This window comes from Phoca vitulina, unplaced genomic scaffold (genome assembly GCF_004348235.1).
Source record: "Phoca vitulina isolate PV1807 unplaced genomic scaffold, GSC_HSeal_1.0 scaffold125, whole genome shotgun sequence".
Taxonomy (NCBI): Eukaryota; Metazoa; Chordata; class Mammalia; order Carnivora; family Phocidae; genus Phoca; species Phoca vitulina.
This window is the reverse complement of record NW_022589828.1, coordinates 260384-273482: the sequence shown is the minus strand read 5'-3', so window position 1 is coordinate 273482 and position 13099 is coordinate 260384. Positions and strand designations below refer to the sequence as shown.

Below are 13099 nucleotides of genomic sequence, written 5' to 3'. Positions count from 1 at the left end.
TCGTTTCTTTGGGTGTTTCAGCGTCCAAGACTGAGCATATAAAGACCACACATTTTTCCCTCAGTCCTAGACTGGCAATTTCCTTATCTGCCACCAGATCATAGATAAAGGGCCACCTGACCACGTTTTTGTCAAATACGTTGTTGGGGGAAAGGGGGAAATACCAATAACCTCGTCATTCTTAAACATTTGGGTCTTCAGGGGCGCCTGGGTGGCTCAGTCGGTGAAGCGGCTGCCTTGGGCTCAGGTCACGACCCCGGGGTCCGCAGGGAATCTGCTCCTCCCTCTCCCTCTGCCCCCACCCCTGCTGTGCTCTCTCAAAGTGAAATCTTTAAAGCGAAAAAAAAATTGGGGTTTTTTCATTAAAAATAATCCAACCACGGCCACTGCCTATGAGCGACCTAACCTTAGAGTGCTTGGGGGTCGGATGGGGACAAAACCAAATCCCTGCTTCCACAGAATTCACATTTTATTATAAATAAATGTGTAGAATGCCAAGCGATGGTAAGTGTTTGAACTAACACTGGAACAGCGTGGATGGCTTGTGAGAAATCCCAGCAGGGGCTGCGGAAGTAGGATGGCTGGGAAATGCCTTTCTAAGGAGACCGCCGAGCTCAGGCTGGAGGAGGTGAAGGAATGAAGGAAGTCGGTGATGGAGAGCCTCCTAGGCGCAGGGCTGTGGCCACAAAGGTCCTGAGACCGAGCGTCTTTGGCAGCTGGAGGACACCGGCTGGAGCTCGGTGAGTGGGGACGGGGTCAGGCAGCTGCGGAACCGCTCACGCGGGGCCTTCCTGGCCTTGGTCAGGACTGGGCGTTTTATTCCCAATGAGATGGGAGGTCAGCGGGGGCCGCTGAGCGGGGGAGTGACAGGATTTTACTTAGGTTTTAGGAGGGTCGCTTGCTGCGGTGGAGGGAGGAGATGCAGGGGTCTGGGTGGAATGCGACCCCGGTTGGTCCAGGTGACCCAGACAGAAGTGTCAGTGAATGTAGGAAGTAGCTGGGTTGAGGCGCTACTCGGAAAAAACAGACCAGGTTTGCTGATGGTTTGGACATGAGAGTGTGAGAGAAAGAAACCAGAATGGCTCCGATGTGGGAAGCAAAGGCAAAAGAAAAATTAAATTTCCTTACTACCTACAGCCCACTGACAAGTCCTAGAAACAGGCAGAGAGACCTTCCTCTGGGAGCTCAGCGGCCTGGATGTTAATACTCTGCTGAGGGCAAAAGGCAATCCTGGCCCGACCCCCAGGATCCTGTGAGTCAACTTTAAAATATAAAAATTCCTTTGGAAACTTCCTCTATCTCTACCATCCTCCCGCAAGACACGTGTTGGCAATCGTCCCCCAAGCATACGGTCCACCGATAGACATCTGAAGGCCCTCGTGACTCAGGTTCTATCAGACGGTAATAAATGACCTTTCCCCAACAACAGCTGGCCCCCGTGAGGTCCTGGAAACCTTGCTTCCAAATTCCCTAGAGACTCACGCTGTCCCTGAACGCCTCCCAACTTGAGGGTGTACAATGGGCCACTCTTCACAACCCCAGCGCGGCTCTTTCCGCCCACGGGTCCTGTCCCCGTGCTTTACTAAAACCACCTGTTTGCACCAAAGACGTCGCAGGCACTCCTTGCTGGCCGTCGGCCTCGAACCCTAACGTCTTTCCTGCGTCCGCTCTAAGGGCTGCGGCCTGAGTAACATGAAGAAAGCAGCTGCCGAGTCCTGGAGAAAGGACGACCAAAGAGGGAGCAGGTTCACAGAAGGGGTGAGGCACCTGAATTCAGTTTGGGAGCTTGTTAAACATGGGAAACCCCACAGAATACAAGTGTACAAAGAACACATCGGTCCGATACCACTCAGGTCCCGAAAGAAGCGCGTTGCCGGCGTCCCAGTAACCCCTCCTCTACCCCTTCCAGTCACAACCTGTCTCCGTCCCCCAGGGAACCACCGTCCTGCGTGCCAACACCGGAGACAGTTTCGCCGGTTTCTGACCTGCGCTCATACGGCAGGCTCGTGTGACTAGCTTTTTAAACTCAGATTGGGCTTGCGGGACTCGTCCCTGTTGTCGCAAGGAGCTGTGAAGGTCGCACTCCATTCCTCCACAGGTGTCTCATTTGGATTGTTTCCCCGTCGAGCAGCTGGGAACAACGCCACTGATGACGTCCCTGCACGTCTTTTGTGCACGTATGTGCCCGGCTCTGTTCCGCGCACACCTGGCAGTGAAGTGATCGCGTCCGCGTACACGTACGTCCGACTTCAGTAGATGCTGCCAAACCACCGCCCACAGTTGAGAGCTTCCACCGCTCTGCGTCCTTGCCGTTTTCATGGTGTTTTTATTTTAGCTACCTGGGCCAAGTGTTGCTTCGGATACTTTAGACACCCAAGTGCAGACATCACGTCGGCTGCCGGATGCGCAAGGCTGCAGTAGGAAGGAGAGGGCCACCGCTGGGGGTCCACAGGGTGTCTTTAAAATCATGGGAGCGGATGGTGTGGCTTTGGAGGAGAGTGTAGATAAACCAGAGTTTCAAGGACTGAGCCCTTAGAAACCCCAGCTGTTAGAAATCAGAGGTGGGGATCCATGCAGAAGGTAGAGGACTGAGCCCTTAGGAACCCCAGCTGTTAGAAATCAGAGGTGGGGATCCATGCAGAAGGTAGAGGACTGAGCCCTTAGGAACCCCAGCTGTTAGAAATCAGACGTGGGGATCCATGCAGAAGGTAGAGGACTGAGCCCTTAGGAACCCCAGCTGTTAGAAATCAGAGGTGGGGGTCCATGCAGAAGGGAGGCGGCCTGTGAGGCAGTGAGATAATCAGGGAGTGGAGTGTACTGGCAGCCCAATGAAAAGAGAGTTTAAGGATGAGAAGATGATTGACTCTGTCTCCTGAGAGGTTGCAAACGATGAAAGCTGAGAACTGACCTTTAGATTTGGCAGGGAAGAGATCAGTGTCGACCTGAAGAGCAGCGTCGGTGGACCGCAGGAACCAAAACCTGGCTGGAGCGGTGAACACGAGTAGGAAGGAAACAACTGGAGAAAGCAAGTCTGGGCACTTGAGTTTTGCTAGAATGAGAAAAGAAAATTGGGGTAGTTGCTAGAAGAGTATATTGAGTTGATGACTTTTTTTTAAGATTTTATTTTTTCAAGCGAGAGTGAGTGGGGGGGAAGGGCAGGGGGAGAAGCAGGCCCCCCGCTGAGCAGAGAGCCCGACATGGGGCTCGATCCCAGGACCCTGCGATCATGACCTGAGCCAGAGGCAGACGCTTCACCGACTGAGCCCCCCAGGCGCCGAGCTGATGACCATTACTAGGAGTTACGACAGTACATTTGAATGCTCCCGAGCCTGAGTAGGGAGGGAAAAGCTGATGACCCAGAGAGGAGTGAAAATAAAGGGAAGTCCCGAAGGGAGCAGGACGCAGCGAGCTCAGTGCACAAGGGGGAGGGCTGACTTTAAAACAGGAGCGTGACCAGGATGGCTGTACAAACAGGAGGGAGCGCAGAGTATTTGGCTGTGGTTGTAGGTAGGTTGGTGGAGGAAGGCTGCGGAAGTTCTCCTTCGATTTCTTCTGGTTTTTCACAGAATTAGGTCATGAGCGGGGACGGAGAAGTGGGTGATGAGCTGTCAGAGGCTTAATGAGAGGACACAAGGTGTGAACGGGGACCTCGGACAGCGCGGGGGAGTGACCAATGGAAGAAACGCAGGGCTGGAGGGCGACAGACAGGCCCCTTGAGGAATCTGGCCGAGAATTTCCAAGGAGACCCATCACCATCTTTGAGCTTCCTTTGATGTTCCGCTGCATGGGGGCAGGGATAGAATAAGCTGAAAACTGGATTTAACCAGGATTTTCCTAGGACAGTGTGACCCAAGAGAGGGTTAAGAGAGCAAGGCTGCTTGAGAGACGTGGATTATAATAATGACCTGTGGCATTTACGCGGGGAATGGAGTGAGGGAAGCAAAGAAAAACCCACAGGTCTTACTGTTTTAGGTTTTGTTGAGGCTGAAAACAGATCGTATTAGAGGGAGGAAGCTGAAAAGGTAGGAAGGAGATGGTAGTCAGGAAGCGGGCTGCTTGCAACGGAGGTTGTGAGGAGTGTACTCACTGGTAAGGACACGAGGTCCAGGGTGTGACTCCGGGTGGAGATGTCTAAGAGAAAGAGAAGAGCAGACGGTTGGAGGAGAGGCAGCTGAGACCCGAGAGCCCGGGCGTTAGGTGGACTGACTACATGAATATTACTGGGAACAGTGGGGCAGGCGCTATGATCTCAGGGGATGAAGCAGTGACTTGGGATCAGTAGATGGCTTCAAGAAGGGGCGGTGGGTGGTCTGGTTTGATGGCGGATGTCTTGGCGGCGGCGGTGGGGGGGTCTAGGGACGAGGCGGAAACGATGGCCTGTAAGTGGCGATGAGGAGCAAGGACACCTACCTCACCTCCAGGCCCAGTTAAGTCTGCTTACGTAAGAGAGATGCAAGGGAAGAAGAGCAAGAAGGCAAAGGAAATACTCTAAAAGAAGTGCCAGAATTACCTGAAGAACTGTTTTCAGAGTCTGATGCATCTTCTTGTGAATTCTCTCACTGTGACAAATGCAAATGAGAAAGCAGACTGATAATCTGGGAACATTTTGAATCAAGACTAAAGAGTGATCACAGAGCCTAGGCTCTGTTTACCGGAAGGAGGAAGGAGGAAGGCAGTGGGAGAGGGCCCACCCCCTCAGACGGTGGCTACTCAGTTCGTGTTTATAACTGGGTCACTGGCTGAAAGTTAAGTAGGGCACATACATTACGAGGGAGGAGAGGGGTCAGTATTGATCCTAATGATCCTATTTTTTGGAGGCAAGGTGCCCACGACCCAAGTCCCTAGGTAAATTCGAGCCTCCAGGCTGAAGAGAATAGGAAGTGAAACTGGATGGGCCCTAGGAAGGAGAGAGGGGCAGGGGCCCTGAAGGAAGGGTACGTCGGTGAGCTGGGGGGACCTAGAGAGCCAGAGGCCGACGGGACAGTGTGGGGCGATCGGCATCAGTGACTTCAGCGTGACCCCAAACCTTCTGAACCCCACAGCCGACCCCCTGCACAATCTCACACTTCTCCCGCACCCTCACTTCTGGTGACAACCCGGCCGCGCTGTAGATCTGCCCACCCGGAGAGCGCGGGGTTTGCGCATCACTCGCCTGCCCTCCCGACAGACGCGGTTCCCGCGGTTAACTAACAAAGTAGCGGCCTGTGCTCTACGGGAGCCTCAAATGACGGGTCTGATTCGCGCTGGTCCGTGTGAAGAAACTCCTATATTCCGGCCACACCTGGCCTCAAACACTGGGGACCAGGCCCTGGACAATGACCACAGCAATAATAATTACTGTTCATCAAAAAGCAGCATTCCAGGCCGCTTAACATGCATTATCCCATTTTTTCAAACGACAACCCTTGGAGGTTTGTGTTGCTCTACCTGCTTTTACAGGTGATAAAACTGAAATTTGAACGGTAACTAACTTTTCTGTCACTCATATAGTAAGGGTGCAATGGGCATTCAAATTCTATTCCAGCTTGCTTCCAGGTCCCTATTTTCCTACCTCCTCACAATGCCCACCAGCAAGTCACCAAAGGTAAGGCCACCCTCCGAGTGTTGAGTCCACTGGGTTTCTTCCAGTGCCAAGAATGCATAGCCACGCACCTCTTTCAATCTCCACCATAGTTTTATGTACTCAGCGTTCCATCTCTGTGACATCTTCCTTGCCAAACACAAGATGAATCTTTTTTTTTAAAGATTTTATTTATTTATTTGAGACAGAATGAGAGAGAGAGAGAGCACATGAGAGGGGGGAGGGTCAGAGGGAGAAGCAGACTCCCCGCCGAGCAGGGAGCCCGATGCGGGACTCGATCCAGGGACTCCAGGATCATGACCTGAGCCGAAGGCAGTCGCCCAACCAACTGAGCCACCCAGGCGCCCTACACAAGATGAATCTTAAAAAATAATAATAACAACCTTTGATGAAGCTCCTTGTCAAAACTTTTGAAAATCTAAATCACAACATCAAGGCAAACTTCATTGCCTCGGCGTACCAGAGGACTGCCAGTCTACCCTCAACTGGAAAAAAAAAAAAAAAAGCAAATGATCAATACTTTTAAAACGAATGTCTATACTGTAATGATCATGAAGCAATGGACAGAAAGTAGCATTACCAGTTAGCCCTGAAGTTAAATATCCTGACCATCAATAGAACTACAGGTTTTTAACCTGTCTATACATCAGAGAGCTACAGAATTATAAAATGCATACTGTAAGGCTTCCTAAAATTGATTCTTTTTGGTGCCTGAGCCACTTCTCTCCACCTTTCACCAAACCTTCCCTCCTGTGGAATCAGACCAATTCATTTGAAATCAATTTGTCATAATTGAATTAGACAGAAATCAATGTATGACCAATTTGCTGAAAAATCAATTCACCCATTTTACAAAAAAAAAATGCATTTAACTATAAAGTTACAATTGCGTAAACTGGGAAAAACCTTTCCCCTGCCTGCCGGAGAAGCAGTAACAAGATCCTCAGTGATTGACATACTTTAAAGCTGGAGAAGCACCGCGCTGGATGGTTTCTCAGCAAATCGATGATCGAGGTCTACGGGAGTACTAATGCTGCACTGAAGTTTTTGGTTTCGGAGTCTAGTCTTTTTTTCATAACCGATTAGAAGATGAAACTACCTTATATGATCTTTATGTCCCCAAATTGATTATTTTTTTCAACATTTTTGTATGCTAGAATAATGAAGATTGCCCAGCTTAAATTTTACAGTAATCTTATTTTTTTCTAAAGATTTTAAAAATCTTAAAAATTTAAAGATTTTAAATTCATTAAATTCATTGCCTCGGTGTACCAGAGGACTGCCAGTCTACCCTCAACTGGAAAGCTCCGTCTCTCCGATCTTTCCCGGCTGGAAACACTATTTTCCAAAAATGGCCCTAGCAGTATTTCCGGTCCTAAACAGTCTTCCAGAAAGCCCATTCTCCCACCCAACCTCCCCAACTCGGGGGCTGTCACTGCCTCCTTGGGCAGCACTCAGCAGAAGTGACCCGGTTTCCAGGTCTAGGTCGTAAAAGGGAGAAGACCCCGCTCCCTTCACTTCTCCCTCCACCCCAGAAACCGCCTCTCCATCCCCCCGATCCTTTGTAACACACGCTACGAGCACAGACGTCCCCTCGCCTTCTAGGAAATAGATGTTTGGAGAGAGTTCTTTGAAAAGCTGGACTTGATCTTTATTACTGTTTTCTCTCTACAATCCAAGCGGCTGACAGAGAGGGCGGTATAAACCCCAGGAGCAAGTGGCACTCAGAATCACCCTTTAATCGGCTCCTGAACCTCTGTCCTGAACGTCTGATACACAGCCACTCACTTCCCTGAGCGTGAACTCTTTCCCGTAAGGTTCTCGACTTCATGCAGAAACCACCTGTAATTACGGGTCTTTCTATTTTCGATTCCTGGCTTTGGGCAGCTTTCAAGCTGCCCCCTCCTCCCCCTCGCCTGGTGTCTGGCCCAGTCCTGGTGCTTCTTCTTTGGGCATGCTGGCGTGCAGGGTGTTCAACCCACACAATCCTGGCTCACATGTGAGAACTCTCATCCAGTCCCCCCATCCACCATAAAACCCCACGTTAGGAACCCCTCCACACTATTTTCTGACCATGTGGGGAGCTTGCTGTGCTCTCCCCAGAAAGTCTCACTTTCACACCATCTTGGTGCCTGTGTGGAGTCATCAGTCTTGACATCCGATCCACCGTGCCCGTGTCCTCGCCACCACCTCCGTCTGAGTCCCTGCGCGAACACAGCTCGGGTTTCAGCTGGTGATCTTCATGCATAGGTGTTAGGAATCCAACTGCCTGCTGCAAAAATTCTGGCTCTTCTACAAAAACGTCCTGTAAAACTAAGATCACGCCCGTCCGCTGCGTTGGAACAAGACACACTGTTAGAGCACGCATCATTCCTTGGCTCCCTGTTCTTTCATTCTGTAGTCTGTCAGTGCCGAGAGCGCTGGCAGCTGCTAAAGGCTTCAGAAATATGGCAGACCAAGTTAGTGTGGACGGGAAGCAAAACAACTATCCATTAACTTTTTCCTCTGTGAACTGGAATTATTCAATTTCAGTGGTGCTAGATCTCTTTCCAGCTACTGGTAGAGAGGGGTTCCCAGGAAAAATAGTTTGATGCGGCAAGGGAAAGGTCAGAGAAGTTTCTCTCTCTCTGGATTTGTCCCTGTAAAGGGGTGTGGAGAGGGGACGGAAAGAATGACCTCACAATGGGATGGGGCCTGTGTTCCAGACACTGTCTTGGTCACACCCTGCGCCTCAGATGGGCGTCCAGGTGCTTGAGCCGTGGAGGAACCCACCACGGCCTGACTCAGCTCGGTCCCGGACCGGCAAGAAAGCATCCAGGCTCCAGACCCAGGAAGTAGAGACTGTATCGTTACCGAGACCTCCGAGAAGGGCAGTTCGGAGCAGAAGAGCCCAGGGCCAGCGAAACCTGGACTCACAGCTCCGAGCGCTGACGGCCCCATCACTGCCCAAGGAGATCCAGAAACAAACGTGGGTCTCTTGGTAACGGAAGAGATTTTCGGGGGCCTCTTCTTGGCTGCTCCCTTACTTTCTTTGCCGCACCTCCAGGCAGAGTCCCAGAGAGAAACTGATGGCCCCCTCAAGCAGTTTAATGGAAGAAAATTCCCCCAAGACGGGAAACCAAGCAAGGCCAGCGGGGCGCTGGCCCCGAGCCATCCCACACCCCCGAGCCTGAAAGGGCAAGGGCAGAAGAGTGCGTTTGCTTCCCACGGCCGCTGGCACGAAGTACCACAAGCTTGGAGGCTTTAAACAACACATTTCTTCTCATGTTCCTGGCGTCCAGAAGTCTGAAATCAGTGTCACTGGGCCAAAATCAAAGTACTGCCAGGGCCACACTCCTTCTGGAAGCTCCACGGGAGAAATCATTCCTTGCCTCTTATAGATGGTGGTATCACTCCAGTCTCGGTCCCCACTGCCTCCTCCTCTTCCTTTGCCTCCCTCTTATGAGGTCCACCCTCACACTCGGGATCATCTCCCCATCTCAAGATCCATAATTTTTTAAAAAATTTTATTTATTTGCAAGAGAGAGCACGAGCCGGGGGTGGGCGGGGAGGCGCACAGGGAGAAGGAGAAGCAGGCTCCCCACTGAGCAGGGAGCCCAATGCAGGACTCGATCCCAGGACCCCGGGATCATGACCTGAGCCGAAGGCAGACGCTTAACGACTGAGCCACCCAGGCGCCCCAGGAGGGTGATTTTTTTCGCATGGGAATCTAGGAGCTCCTGAGTAGCACCTTTGTCCTTCCCCAGAGGGGAGCACAGAGGAGGTGGAAAGGAATGCTTTGCCCCACACAGGTCAGGAGTGGAGAGAAAGCGGGCAAAGTGGGCTTTCAGTCTCGGGTGTATGCTTACTCAAGAGTACCACGATCAGCTATGTTCTGGGGGAAGATAACTGACAGCAAATGTGAAGAGCAGGAAATGGAAGCTCAGAGGCAGAGACCAGTTTAGGAAGCCTTCGCAAAGTGGTAGCTGAGAGCTCATATGTGAACTAAGCCAGAGACTGCAGCAAAAGGGGGCTCAACAGGGCTGGGTGATGGGCCAAGTGCAGGAGTAAGGAAAAGAGAAGAGCTGCAGATGAAACCATAGTGTGAACCAAGACAACGGGTTGGCAGGTGAGGTCGTCACCCTATTGGCATTTGAGGGGGACAGTTCCCGCTGTGCCAGATTGCCACAGCATTTTAGGATGTTTATCATCACCGACTCCTGCCCGCTAAATCCAAGTAACACTCCCCAGTCACTGTGACCACCAAAATGCCCTCTGAAGGGCTGGGGATACCACTCGACATGGTCGCCAGTCTAACAAGCAGGGTTGAAGATGATGGGTTCCTTTTCACACACATTAGTTTGTGGCACCAACAGAATCGTGGTCTGCAGACACCTAGGAAACAGGTGGAAACGTAGGTCATAAGCTCACGAGGAAGGCTGTGTGTGGAGCTCCAGACCGGGACCTCAGAGTTAATGGTTTAGGCTGCAGAGAGCCAGAGGAAAGATGCTAAACACAGAACTTTGGAGAATGTCCAAAGTCAAGGAACAGAAGAGTCAGAGAAAGAGACAAAGCAAGTCAGAGTACTAGGAGGGTCAAAGCTCTGAGAAGCGAGATGAGGACATTCCAAGGCAAGACTGTGTGTGGCAAGTAGGAGCTCCTGAAAGCCACAGAAAATGCAAGTTTTTTAATAGGTAAAAATAGTCACATGGCTCAAAAATCACGAAAGTATAAAAAAATACATTAAACTTGTCACTCCTACCTCTGTCCTGCACCTGTCTAGAAGTCCCTTTCAAGTAACCACTTTAATTAATTTGTGTACCCTTCTAGGATTCTGGTGCAGATAAAAGCAAACATAAATTCATATTCCTGTTTTAATTCTTCTTTAACACTGGATATGGCACAGAGAATGTTATTCACCTGGCTTTTTTTCACTCAAAAATATATTCTGGAGATTTTTTTTTTTTGTAGTGTTGTGTCATTCTCTTCAGAGAAACAGAATCCATATAGATGACATACAGATTTAGATACAGAAAGATAGAGATTTATTTTAAAAAACTGGCTCGTGCAATCATGGGAGCTGACAAGTCCAAAATCCCTAGGGCAGGCCAGCAGGCTGGAAACTCGGGCAAGTTTTCCGTGTTAAGGTCTTGAGGCAGAATTCCTTCTGCTCTGGGAAACCTCAGTTTTTGTCTTAAGGCCTACCACTGATTGAATGAGGCCCACCCACGTTACGGAGGGTTATCAACTTTACTCAATAATCACATCTACAAAAATACCGTCACAGAAACACCTAGGGTTTGGCCAAACAACTCAGCACAGAGCCTAGCCAAGTTGACACATAAAATTAACCATCACAAGACGCACAGTATTTCATTGTATGGACAGGCAGAATTTATTCGACCAATTCCATAGATGGAGGACATTTAGCTTCTTATCAATTTTTTTTGCTATTACAAATTATTCAATGAATCACCTCGTATATATGTCATTTTAAATATGTGCAGATATATGCAACTGCTAGATATTGCCACACTGCCCTTCATGGGGTTGCTCCTCCTACCAGCGACCTCTGAGACTGACTCTTCCCCACAGCCTTGACAACAACTATGCTGTCAAATCTGGGAATTTTTGCATCTGATTGGTGAAAATGATAGCCCCATGTAGTTTTAATTCTCCTTTCCCTGTGAGCAGATGTAGCTGAGCTTCAAGGGGACAGGTCAAATTTCAGGGGCTGGGAACACGCGGATGATGGTAGGGTGTAGAGCTGAAGAAACAGGTAGTCTAAAGGGACAGAAATCTGGCAATATTAGGAGAGAATTAGCTTGGTGGCTAGAGTAGCATGTGGGTTTAATGAAGATGTTTTTAAATAGAAGAGATCTATTAGACTTGTTTAAAGTGATAATGAAATGAGTCACCAGAAGAAGACTGAAAACTGAAGAGTGTGAGAGCAAAGTCATAAAGGAGACATAAAGGATTGGATCTCCAACGAAGTTGGGATGGAGAGGAGCTAAGTGGTGGGTGTGCAAAGTGTGGAGGACAGAAGCTGGTGGGTGGGGAGCAGACGGCAGGCACCTTTTAAAAGCAGAGGAGGAGGAAAACTTTTGGAACAAGAATTAAAAAGGGAAGGATTAGATTCACCGGTGGGAGAGGAAAAGCACAAGGCGCAGATGCTACACTGGCCAAAGGCATGGGGATTCCTGCCTGCCAAGACCCCCGGGTTCCAGAGAAAAGGCAGAATGTTTGCTGGATGATTCATCCATGTGGACACGGAGATTCAACAAATATTTACCAAGCATTTACCCTGTGAGCCACACTGATGTCACTGAGAATGAAATGAGACCAAGATATAGAGCAGAAGGCTGTAAGCCAGATGCCAAGGTCACGTATGTCTGAGACCAGGAGGAGAGAGAGAGTGGGGGAGCATGAAGATAAAAGGCATGTTCTGGGAAAAGCAGAGATTTACTTTAGCCTCAGAGGTACTGTGGAAAATCTAGTAACAAGATGGGTCCCCGGAAAAGGAATCACTAGCATCACGGAGATGACTGGAGGGAAAAATTCTTCATTTGGGCAGTGGTGAAGGGATGCCTTGAACATGAGGCAGGAAGGAATTAGTGGACCTCACTGTTCCATGAGGAATGCTGGTACACATAAAAATTACAGAAAACTTCAATCAGACACAGGATAGTATAGTGAACTCCACTGTATCCTCACTCAGCGTCAACACTGATCAATATTTTGCCAATCTTGTTTAGTGATCGCCCCCACATTCCCCACTTTTATTTATTCCTGGAGTATTTTTCAATAAGACCCAGATATTATATGAGTTGCATCTCCTAACCCATAAAGGACTTTTTCTTCCTTTTAAAACATAACCATAATGCCATTATCACAACTCATAAAACTAATTTTATAAAGTTTTGATAATAAGTGACCGAAGCACCTGCTAAGGGTACAAAGTAACCACACTGGTGTTTAGAAAGCCTGAAAGGAACGCGGACACAGGGCCGGGACTAGGCAGGTCTCTGGAGCACCGCTGAGACTCAGTGTGAAAGTCGGGCGGGCGGCTGAAGACGGAAACACCGTCACGTACCTGCTGTCATCCGTGTAAACACACACGCCTCTGTCCCACACCGAGCCCGTGCAGATACAAACAGGCCTGGGGGAAAGAGGCCGAGAGCACATTCACTACACCGCCCGACGGGAGAAGCACTTCTGCTTCTCGGTCCTCACGCTTCTCGGGGGGGCCGTGGGGAGGGCGGCGGGCCCCCCAGTGCACACATGGGAGATGCGCATCAGCAGACGGCAGGCAGGGAACGAACAGGGGCGAAGGCTTCACCCCGACTTCTCAGCTCGTTCCAGAAGGCAGCAGCTCACCCACGGCCGGCCCCCGCCCCAGACGGGGCCCACGGGCACCCCCAGCGCCCGGCGCGCTGCCGCCCACCCCACGCCCGCAGCAGCTTGGGGCGGTGACGTCACACAGTTTCCGGTGCGGGCGGGGCTTGTCGCTAAGACTCCTGGGAGATGGAGTCTGGGAGC

General features: G+C 50.2%; 1 long non-coding RNA gene across 2 annotated transcripts in view; it reads right to left on the bottom strand.

Moving 5' to 3' along the window:
* Positions 1–13099, bottom strand: part of LOC116628640 — a 20604-nt gene extending 7505 nt beyond the window's left edge. The window contains exons 1-3 of one of the 2 annotated variants that reach the window (XR_004298653.1): positions 12654–13099; positions 2909–3049; positions 307–2486 (exon numbers count right to left, since the gene is read on the bottom strand). This is a non-coding gene — a long non-coding RNA (uncharacterized LOC116628640). Of the gene's footprint in view, positions 1–306; positions 2487–2908; positions 3050–12653 lie in introns of those variants that run through there. The other variant, XR_004298654.1, reaches the window with a different exon arrangement.